This window comes from Larus michahellis, chromosome Z, assembly GCF_964199755.1.
Source record: "Larus michahellis chromosome Z, bLarMic1.1, whole genome shotgun sequence".
Lineage (NCBI taxonomy): Eukaryota > Metazoa > Chordata > Aves > Charadriiformes > Laridae > Larus > Larus michahellis.
In genome coordinates this window covers 32,811,696-32,823,796 of record NC_133930.1, presented here as the reverse complement: position 1 = coordinate 32,823,796, position 12,101 = coordinate 32,811,696, and the positions used below count along the sequence as shown (strand labels likewise).

Below are 12,101 nucleotides of genomic sequence, written 5' to 3'. Positions count from 1 at the left end.
CCGTTCTTGTAAGTCATGCTTTCAGGATATGTCCCCATTTTATGGTACAGTCCACCATTATGTATGTTCCTCCATGATTTGAGACACGAGAATGCTAAGAAGTTGTCCTAATGTTATGAGCCATCATACAGCCATGAGCCTGTAGACCAACTCCTTAGCACTCATTAATACATGAGGTGATCACAATGGAAGAGTACACAGAATAGTACATAGTATTAAAAAATATTTTTACTGTAAGACCGTTATTTTCTTTTCGCTGAATGTGATTTGCTGGGAGAATCTTGTAGTTATTCAAATAATGTAGTTCATCACCAAAAACAAATACATACACAATAAAACTTCAGGGATACAGCCCAAATATTTTGGGCTTAAAGAAATTTTGGGATTTTTCAGTCTTTGTAATTCTTCAGTAAAAATTATAAGCTGAGACATATTTATAACTAACATATTTTTTACTTCAGAATTTTCTCTGCTAATTGCAACAAAACAAGCTGTAAGATGAGAATAGAACTTCTTGTTTATAAACTTTGAGTTCTTCAAAATTATTTTCTCGCACGCTTGCATGCTTGAAGTGAACCAGGACCTTAGCCTTTGACATACACATTCTGTAAAGCAATATTGTAGAAAACAAATCATCAGCCTCTCTGTATTACAAGTGCATTATTCCGGTTTTCCAGATGGAGCTCTGAAGCATTGGTTTAACTGGAAGCTACACACACACAAAAAAAAAAGTTGGCAGCTGTGAATAATGGGCAGCAGTTACCATTATACTTCATGGCTCTGAACCTTTTTACTTTTCCTTTCAGCTACCATATTTCATTTGTCCAAAACCTTTGCTTACAGATCAACTATTTTCAACATGTGATTTCATAAATTGTCTCATTCATTAAAACAAAAACAAACACACAAACAACATTTTAGTTTATTTTTTTAAATAAAAAAAATTTGGATTATTTTTTTAAGTAAAAAAGAAATCTGTCTTTCAGTGGTTGCTTTAAGAGTATTGAATGCCACCTGTCAAAATTTGGCAACACAGTTATGCCAGTTTTTACTAACTCTAGTGTACCCGAGAACTTAAAATAGCGCTGACTTTAATATAGTTTCCAGTTGTTCAAATTATCTTTTCAGACTACACAGTAAAAAGATTTTTATAAATTTATTTTTTCATACTCAGTAGCACACCTCCATGAACCGAATTGACAGAAGAAATGTTTCTTGATATAACCTAGACTAAAATAAAAAGGATCATAAAATAGATGTATCTTGTGAATTCTGCACTCGCTAAAGTGTTTGCTTGTGCAGTGTACACCTGCAATTAGTTCTGATTTTTCTCACGCCCTTAGAATTTGCACTGTAATATTACTGGTTTGTTTTTTTCTATCATTCTACCAAATGACAACAAAACATAGGACGTTTACAGTGTCTTTTGAAAGGTTATATATTGTGTAACAGTGATCTCAATATTGTGATCTCTCATATTGTGATCTCATCAATACTTATAAATGCTTAAAGGGTGGGTGTCAAGAGAATGGGGCCAGACTCTTTTCGGTGGTGCCCAGTGACAGTACAAGGGCCAAAGGACTCAAACTGGAAAATAAGAAATTCCATCTAAACATAAGGAAGAACTTGCCTTCTCCATACCCTCTGTCACCATGGCTCCTGTCTCATTCAACAGTGGGCACACATTTTCTCTAGTTTTCCTTTTGCCTCCAATATACTTGACCTTAATATCCCTTGCCAGTTTTAATTCCAAGGAGGCCTTGGCTTTCCTCGTTTCAGCCCTGCATACACTGACGGCATTCTTGTAATCTTCTCAAGTGGTCAGTCCCTTCTTCCATGTGTTGTAAACTTCCTTCTTCCACTTGAGCTTTTTCAGAAGCTCCCTGCTCAACCATGCAGGTCTCCTGCTTCCCTTGCCTGATTTCTTGCTCTTAGGGATGCACCGATCCTGAGCTTGGAGGAAGTGGTCTTTGAATATCAACCAGCTCTCTTGAGCCCCCCTACCTTCCAGAGCCCTAGCCCACGGGATTTCTCCAAGCAGTCTCTTGAAGAGGTCAAAGTTAGCCCCCCTGAAGTCCAAGCTTGCAAGCCTACTTGTGGGTGTTTTGTGCATACTACCCATGATCCTGAACTCTGTCTTCTTGTGATCACTACAGCCAAGGCTGCCCCCAACCTTTATGTCCTCCACCAGTCCCCCTGTGTTTGTATCCATCAAATGTTTGAAAAATTGCTTTCACTTAACCCTTATTAAACATTTCAACTGGAGGGTCCTGTAGGAGTCTGTTTTGGCCATGTTGTTTTTCAGTGTTTGAAAAAAAAATAATAGACTTGAATGATGGAAGAAACCATAAACTTTTAAAATCTCTGGCTGACAGACAACTGGGCAGTATTTTAAATGCCCCAGAGGGTATGATTAGAATTTACAAATATCTTTTTAAATTGCGCAACAGAAATGTAAGAATACCACCACCAAATGAACATAAACAAATCAGAAATAACTGGATAGAGTGTGGAAACATAAAAATTTAATATAGCCCAATACTGCAAGTTCCATTACAGTATAGACAAATTCTTTAATACATACCACACTACTGCTTCTTGAACCATACAAACTTCAGGACCTATTTTAGCATACTATAGTTACTTTCCTGCCTGCCTTATACACCTGAGATTACTTTTAATGTCAAATACAGAAGGGGAAAAAGCATGGTGAAGTTTCACCCTGGTAAATATTAAGAACATACTGTAGGGTGCGTATCGGGCATCATGACCACTACACTCAAGGTAGAAAATCTGCCCTGAAGTGCAGATGTAGCCCTTCCAGTTCACATAAACAAAAGAAATTACCAAAGGAATACAACAAGAAAAAGTTAGTCTTTAATAGGAAACATTTCATAGTATTGTCATGTAAAATACGGTCTCCATGCGGTGTTACGGAAACCCAAACTTTAATGTTTTGGCAACAAAACTGAATTTTCCATTAAGGTTAATACTGAGAGGAAAGGGAGAGAGAGGTATTTTATGCAAGTATGGATTTCCTGCCAAGAAGTTTACGTAGGTTATCATGAAGATTATCTCCACAATATAACTGAATTGGATACCTTTTTTGAATTTTGAGGCTTTGAAATACATGACTGTGTTTTGTCATAAACCAGAATATTCCCTGAAGAGATTATGAAAATGGGATTATAAAATTTAATGGAACTTTTTGATTTCTTCAGATGGTATTTTTGTGTTTTTTCAAGATATTTTATCAGATTGACAAAGATTTTGATTCAGCAAGAATAAGATTGTGAAATAACTACTGTTGGAAAACCAGTGCAAGATTTAAAACTCATGGATAAAACATACGTTTGTGAATAAGTAGGGACTGTTTGGGTTTTTTTTAAAGTCAAGGGGGGACAGTTATCAGCTAAAATGACAGAGCAGTCCTAAAAAAAAGTGCACTTCTACTGCTTTTACCCTAGGCTGTATTTGAATCTATTTCCAGTTGTGGAAGAACTAGGTAACAGAATAATCTATGAAGTTATCACCTGTCTCTTTTACATTATGTTCTTTCTCTAAAAATCCAAGGAATTTCTTAAAGAGAAATAGGGACAGAAGGATCTTGCATTCTCCAAAAGTAGCAAAATATTTTAGACTTACAAAAATTTATTAGAAATTGCTGCCAAAAAATAAATTACACTCTAATGAGCTGTTAAAAATTCCTAACTCTTTCACAGTCTACTTGAAAAACTCTTGATTTTGAATCATATCCTTACTTTGGTGTAGATAGTTCAGGATAGTATCTAACGCGACTGAAATAAGATTTTGGACAACGTTTAATTTAGAGCTGAATTTAAGTATCAGTGATTAAACAAAGATTTGTTTGTTGATAATTGGTGCAACCTTTGCACAAGGAAATAAACATTAATGAAAGTAAGGTGATAATACACACAGTTAGAATTCCTAGTGGGATTTGTTTGGGAAATCATCATCATACAAATAGTGGGGCTTGTTCTCTATGCTGATTTATTACCAGTATTTTAAAGTCAACATGCAAAAAGACCACTGAAAGCAGAGCTTTAATCCCTTCATTTTTTTCTGACCCATTGAAAGAAACGTATGTTAACACTGTCCAGTACTGAGTCATCATATAGTAGTTGTTACTGGCTGGTAGTTCCCATGCTGTCTTTAAATAGGGGCTGTTATAAAAGGAGCTCAAAAATGCAGTAGTTTATTAAGTTAATGATCATTCCCATCAGTGGTTTTTAATGAAGTAATAATGTCAATAGAATAAAGAATTTTCACAGGAAAATAGCCTCCTGCTTGTTTTCTAAAATTGTGATGATTGCAGAGAGCAGAGGTCTTGCAAAATTTAAAGAAAAGTAAAAAGAAGCCTTAAAAGATTGACAATTGTTGAAGAAAGGTCCTACAAAAGTGGGAACTGGCTAAGCATCTAAATGTTGCTGAATAATGTCTTGAGTTGCGTGAGTTTGCAAACTTGGAGAATAAATTAATTTTTACTTAAATATAAAACCAGATTACTTTCAGGAGGTAGAGTTTCTATTCTCTCCAAAGAATGATTAATTTCCTGGCAATACAATATAATGAACTATCTTATTGATATTTTATTATTATGTACATAGAAATAATCCTTTGTATAAAAAAAGATAAAGATAAAGAAAGATATCTTTCTTTTAAGATAAAGGAAGGCCACTTTTATCCTCAGGTTCTTTTTTGAAGATGTCAAAAATACTTTTGGAAAAAAAAATCTGCCACTCCTTGAGCCATAAACAAAAAGAAAAGAAAAAAAAAAACTACACAAAATTCCATAAAAAACAAAACACAAAACTAATTTACCTAATGCAAACACTATGGAAAAAATGTTAGAACACTCCAAGCACTGAATAGATAATCTATCTTTAATAGTTTTAAGATTACAGAGACGTACATACTTCTTCCAAAGCATGCAGATTACCACTATAGCATTTATGTTCTTGTTTTACACATTAATTACCTTTAGCATAAAACTAAAATCAATTTATTATTATGTTTATGGATATTTTTTCTATGAATGCTCCTTTTCTATTATTCAAACAGACATGTTTTTACTTTGTGTATTTTCTAATATTTATTTGCCAGATTAAATTTTGAGCATTAATCTTCATTAATGTTGTACTGGAAAGAGAAAAATGCCTGTAGACAAAAAGCTGGAAACTAATTTGCTGCAGGAGAATCAATTTTAGATTGTTCTTATTAAGCTAATGGGCAACCTCAAGCCTTATTAATGAAATAACCATGGTTATAGTATTGATGAATTTAACAAATCTTAGCAATTACAAAGAAATGCATACAGGTCCATGAAATGAATGTTAATTCAATGATAAATCATTTGTATTTGATGCTCATAAAGGAGATTTGCTGTACTAATCTGTTTTCTTCCTCTGCTTATATAGAAGAAATTCCCTTTTTGCGTCCCTGGATTTACAAACATCCATCCCCAGTCAGATTCTCTATTGCTTTTACTGCGATGCACTTTCATCAGCTGTCACAGAGCATTCTGATCACTTTCAAACATGAAATGTATATCCCCTATTATTATTTTGATTACTTTGATTTCCCAGTCTTAGAACCAAAATCTTAGAATGTAGTCTGACTTTTATTTTTATTTTTTTATATATATCTTCTGAGCATTAAAGTAATTTGGTTTCTAAAGGGGCTATTTATGTTCAAATAAACTTCTCAAGTAATAGTTTGAACTGCTCTGGTGTACAGTCTGAACCTCTTCTATCCAGATATCCCCGGAGTTTATTGGTCTCCATAGAAATTCACAAATTCTCTGTTCCAGGAGAGAGCTTAAAATTAATTTTTCCTCAGAACACTGTTGTGGGTTGGGGAGAAAAAGACTGAACACACTTGAAAACTCAGGCTTTTATTGGGCTGCTTTTCTGACAAAAAATGTTCTTTTTTTCAAAGTGCATTATTCAAGGTTTAAGTCAATTGATTTTCCTGTAACATATATGTACGTTAATTATTTGAACTATCATTTACTCATTTTGCTTTATATCTAATTTCTAACTATTTATTGTCAGTGGTAACAGAAAGCTTTTGTTCTGTTTCTCAGATCTCAGGATAGAGAATTTTTGATTGAGTTCCAAACCTGCAAGCTCAGGGTGAGTAACTATTTTTGTTATTTCTTTAGCTTGATTTTGGATGCTTCTGTGAATAACTTTATTCCAGCATATGACTATGTTTCCTAGAGCATGAAAAAAAATTCCTTCCCCGTCTGTGATAATGTCAGTTGGTAATATCAGTGATTAATTGATCTCTTTTTGTTTCAAGAGATTTTGAGGAAAAAGGATTTTCCTTACGGTGTAACTAGACAATGAATTGGTTCATGTTTTTTTGTTCGTTTGTTCATTTGTTTGTTTGTTTTAGCATGGTTTGACTGAAGAGACCTTGACATAACTACACTTCAATACTACATGTGCAACTTGACCATGTTGCATTTTGGGACTAATGTTAACATAGTCATCAAACACAAGACCTGACATAATCTCAAAGTGAGATGAACCAAAGAGGCAATGATCTGTAAAAATGACAGAGGTTCTCCAGACATAAACTGCATTTTTGTACATTAAATCCCTTGTGAGAAACCATCTTTTTCAGGAATTAATAAGGGCCAAGCAGCAGTAGACAGTAAAACTATCATGTTATGGGTTTTATCAAAATGATTTCCTAGTAACAGAAGTATAATGTGACAATTTTGGGGAGCATAATATAAGACAACTGTTATAATGAAAAAGGAAATTATTGGAAACTTGTGATTACTGTAGTTCAATTTTTTCTCTTTTCCATATACTAAGTTTTTTGGGAAAAGTTGTTTAATGGGAAGTCCTTTGAAGCAAATATGTTCATGTTTAGCATGTTGCTGAAATAATTTAATATGTAATGTAATAAAGCTATTGAGACAAACAAGCTTAAACACATTACCAAAGTATTCTCCTGTGTTTTAAGCTTGTGTCATAATATTAAATATAATAAAGTTGAGTGCTTGTTTTATAACAAGGGACAATATGATTAACATGCAATTGAGGTCAAACTCACGAGGAAACCTCATTTGTATAACACAAATAGCTGTCATACTCTGCTTACACGGGCAGCAAATACCATTTCTAGACAGTGAAAACCTAAGCCCAGGAGAACAGATCTGTCAATTTTGTTTTCTGATTCCACTCATAGTGTGAAGGTAGTTCAAAAAGCACCATGGCAGAAATGATGATATCTTTTACCACGTCACTTTTTTGTAGTAAATTACAACCTTTGAGCTTTAAGGCATATTTCTGTTTCAGAAGCTTCTTGTGAAAGCCTAAAATTTAGAATTTTGTAGTATAAATTTAAAAGACTCACATAAAATATTTTTTCTTAATATTAGGACAGGTCTGGTGGGCTTTGTTTCCATCCTGATTCTTTTGAATTTCCATGAGTTTCATTATTGCTTTTTTGCTCATAGTCCTCAAGCAGTGGAGTTGATTATTGCTATCCCACATGCTGCGCAGAACAGTTGTAGAATCTTCCTTGCAGCAGGTGATTTAGAGGTGTAAGTCTATAAAGTGTTTTTGAATTCCAAATCCCACAAATCTGGTTGTTTGGATTTTTGGGGTTTTTTTGTTTGGTTGGTTTTTTTGTGTGGTTTTTTCCCTAGGTATCACAGTGTGTACAGGAACACAGGGCTTATTCAGATTCCTGTAAATGTCCTGTACTCATAAAAAATCTGTAGTAGTAAGCAATCTATTATTGTCAAAACTTTTAACTGTACAGATATCTGCCTCATTAAATTTGTTCATATCTGGTGTTTGAGGAAACATTGAAAGTGTTTAGTAACAATACACTTGAGTGACTGTTAGAGAATTCTCATTATAATACTGGTATATTACTTAACATAAGATGCCTTGTGATCAATTTTTTTCTTATGTTTTGAACAACTGATGCTATATAAAATACACACAAACATATATGTGTATGTGTGTCTGTGTATCATGTATAATAAATGATATCTCCTGGTTTAAGGAATTAGGCTTTCAACATGCACTTTTTACACCTATAAATATAAGACACAACTGAGATAACCACATTAAATAACTGATAAATACAATGAAATTATGGTAAAGTAAGGTGGGGTTTCAACAGCTTTCAGGTTTCAAGTGCTTTCAACAGCACTTTTTACACCTATAAATATAAGACACAACTGAGATAACCACATTAAATAATTGATAAATACAATGAAATTATGGTAAAGTAAGGTGGGGGATTTTTTAATTAAAAAACAAACAAACAAATAAATCAAATGATACACAACAGAAATCAATGACTTCCATGGGAAAATCCAGCAAAAAAGAAGTTCTAACCACTTGTTTAAATTGGAGCACTAAAGTTTAGCATACTTGGAGCGATTAGAAGATACAGCTGATAGGGGTTTACTATGGAATAGGGCTCATTTCCACTAGTACAGCTTTTCCAATATATTCAAAGTAGAAAGATAAATATTCTAATTAATTCCTTGCATAAACTGACAAACTTTGAATTATGTAAAATAGACATGTGATTCTCTCCAGTTATGTTTGTAAACTGTAGCTATGGCTGATTTGTCAGAGAACTTACATTGTTTTATTGCCCTGCAATTTGTTTACATGAAAGTGATACATATGACTGAAGCAGAATACGGGCAGCTACTGAAGTATCAAGAATCCTTGCAAAAGTCAAATCAGGGATGAAATTTGGTCCTATACTTTAAACAGCATTTTGCTGAGATAGAAGTTTAAACAAATGGTTGTGGCATGCCTGATTTAGTCATTTGTAATAAATATTTTTAAAAAGGGGGCACAGACATTGGCACTGTTAAAGTAATAGTACTGATGTTATGCATCTTTACTATTTTTTAATAAATATGACATTAAATTATGCAAATATTTTAAAAAGTATTACTTAATAAATTAATGCTTTCAACTTTCTCCTTCATTTAAGAGTGACTTGATCATTCTTATGAAGTTTTTACCAGAAAAAAAAACGTACAAACTAATACTGAACCAATGAACCAAAATAAATCTTTCATTGGAAAACTAATACCAGGAACTTCCCTAACCTTACGTCAAGGTTATGTCCATGTCAACCCCTAATACCCATTATTTATGGTTTTCTATAAAATAAAAAGTAACTAAAAAAAACCCAAACCAGCACAACCAAAACCAAATCACCCCAAGAAAAACAATAAACTAACCAAAACAAAACCCCTTCTTATTCTTTCACCCATTTCTTCTTAGTATTTTTCCTAGACCTCTTTTCTTTCAGATCTTAATTTTTTTAAACTCCTTTTACACATATTCTTTCTTTATCTTTTGCCTCATGTGATTGAAGATTGAGTATAAAAGTTTAGGACGTTGGCCATAGTTCTCAAAATAATGCCAATCAACCAATCAACCATGCGATATATTCCTTTAGAGATAATTTTTAAATTAAAACAAAATATGCAAATTTTGGATGATCTGAGATGAGTCTGTAAAAGACAATAAGCAACCACAGCAGTTTTGAAGGATGTGTCTTTACTCTTAGGATGCTGAGCAACTGAATGGATTCTGATAACTGCCCATAGTTGTCTTCCTTACATTTTTGATAGTTTTATGTCAGTGAAAGCAGTGCCAAGTAAGGAACTTGACATGGAGCGTGGGCTTCAATTTATTTTATGTTAAGCTTGTGATGCCCTTTTATATTATCTGGCAATCAAGAAAATAATTTTCTTGGCCATAAATCTGTAGTGGGGCCATCAGAATTCATCATCCCGGAAATATCATAATTTTAAGACTTTTTGTATTATTAAATAATCTGATCTAAAAACCCAATAAAACAACAAAAAAACAATAAATTCATTTACATTTTAAAATAATGAAGGGTATTTTTAAATACAGAATTTGCAGAAGTAAACTTGAAATGCCATTTTACCTAAATCCTTCTGAATGCTGTACCACAAATTATCAGGTTTGATATGCAGATATGCTTGTACGTTCATTGGCAAAACCTTGCTGTTAGATACTACATTTAACTGCTGTTAGATACTACATTTAACACTGTATTTGGAAAACTTTCCTTTTGATTACTTGTCTACATATGGAAAGACGGACATAAACACAAACATATGTGGGTACATCTGTTTAAAAGCATATTACTCTTCCTGAATGCATTCTAGATTTGATCCTGTTCAGTCCTTAAGTGTGTATATGTGCTTCATAGATAGGCATAAATGCAACTGTGTATTTATATGTTTCTAATGTGACAGGTAATATTTTCTTAAAAGCACTGCAAAAGAGCTTAGCCACTTATGCTTTTAATACAAATTTCAAGCATATTAAGTGTAATAATACAGGAAAAGCCAATACAGCAAAATTATCTTTTAATACTCTCAGTAGTAGATTCATGAGCGTGTAAAATGGTGTGGCTAGAGACTTTGCAGGCCCTGCCACTGTAAAAGTAAAAGGTTGTATGTAAATTAAGGAATGAGATCGGGGGGGTTTCTTTTCTTTTCTTTTCTTTTCTTTTCTTTTCTTTTCTTTTCTTTTCTTTTCTTTTCTTTTCTTTTCTTTTCTTTTCTTTTCTTTTCTTTTCTTTTCTTTTCTTTTCTTTTCTTTTCTTTTCTTTTCTTTTCTTTTCTTTTTTTTCTTTTTTTTACTTTTGTGACATTCACAAAAAGTTACTCTTGATGAAACATATTCTACCCTTCTGGAAGATTAAAGCATACCACCTACAAAGAAGATTTATTTTATTTGAAACACAATATATCCACCAAATTCATTTTTATTAAGGAATAGCACCAATTAAAAGTTAACCAACCTGTATAAAATGTGAAATGGAAAAGAAAATGCTTTTATACTGAAGGCAGCTTTCATTTTTTTGTAAGCATCCTCTGAAAGTATTGATTAAAAAGTCCTACTATGGCCACAGCCTAGGGCAAATTACCATTAGAATGACACTATACAATCTTGGTGGTATGCCGTCCTTCATACCTCTGAGAATGTCATTGTATCTCTTGGGATTATGATTATTTCTGAAGTTAAAATCAGCTTTAAAAGAAAATGGTAGCTTGAATCTCATTTTCAGGTTCTTGGAGCTAAACATACAGTGTGAATATATCTCTTCTCACATAAACCAGAGACCCTCATTACAATCCTCAGGGTTTTGCAGTGGTGGTTATATGTTGTTCTTTATAAGGAATTTCAATAGATTTCAGCCACCAATAATTGCATGTTGAAACTTGGTTCCAGACCAAGAGACAGGGTTTGTGGACCAAGTGATAGGGCTATCATGTAGAGGTGCAAATTCTAGAAGATAGGTATTAAATAAGTGTTTGTTAGGAACTAAACGGTGTCAGTCAAAGAAGAAAAGATAGTGTAATACTGCTAAATAGGCATCAATTTTGGAATAAATTTCTCCAGTTACATTATTAGGACAACTCAATGGGTGAGAGACATACCTTTCCTGACACACTAGAAATCACTACTAATGGATTCGCTGGTGGCTACCATTGTCAGTGGATTATTAACAGTTGTTCTTAGACTGATTTTCTGACATATCTTTGAACTTTGATGATTCACAGTCATCCCACTAAACAAAATTATGATTGGTTTCAGTCAGGCTATAGGAAATGGGAAAAAACGGTTTGAATCTATTACCTTATATTCAAAGGCCATGTCAGTATCTGCTTAGGTAAGCTTAGAGTTACTGCCATTTACAAAGGATGTGGAATTGGAAATGCAAATTATAAGTTAAAGGTAAAATTGTTTCTTTCATCCAGCCTCCGACATTATTACTGAATATTTTAAACAGAGATGATTTAAAGTACAACATAGCAAAAAGTTTTCCATTTGCTTCAGCAGAGGTGTTTTTAACTCTCTGAAGGGAAGATTTTTTTCCCCAAAACCCAAAAGATATTGTGCTACCATTTTGTAATGCTGCAAGAGAAAATTAGTGACTCAGAACCTCATTGAAGTAACTGATAAAGTTACATCAGGGATAAATTTGAGAACTTTTTTTATAAAAGGAACTATTTCCTTTCCTTTCTTAAATGAAGA

At 33.1% G+C, this 12,101-nt stretch overlaps 1 protein-coding gene across 21 annotated transcripts in view; it reads left to right on the top strand.

Annotated features, from left to right (window-relative positions):
- Nucleotides 1-12,101, top strand: part of PTPRD (protein tyrosine phosphatase receptor type D) — a 1,287,856-nt gene that overhangs the window by 549,114 nt on the left and 726,641 nt on the right. For all 21 annotated transcript variants that reach the window (XM_074569146.1, XM_074569145.1, XM_074569143.1 and 18 more), the window contains exon 6: nt 6,107-6,155. The gene's annotated coding sequence lies outside the window, so the exon portion shown is untranslated. The remainder of the gene's footprint in view (nt 1-6,106; nt 6,156-12,101) is intronic.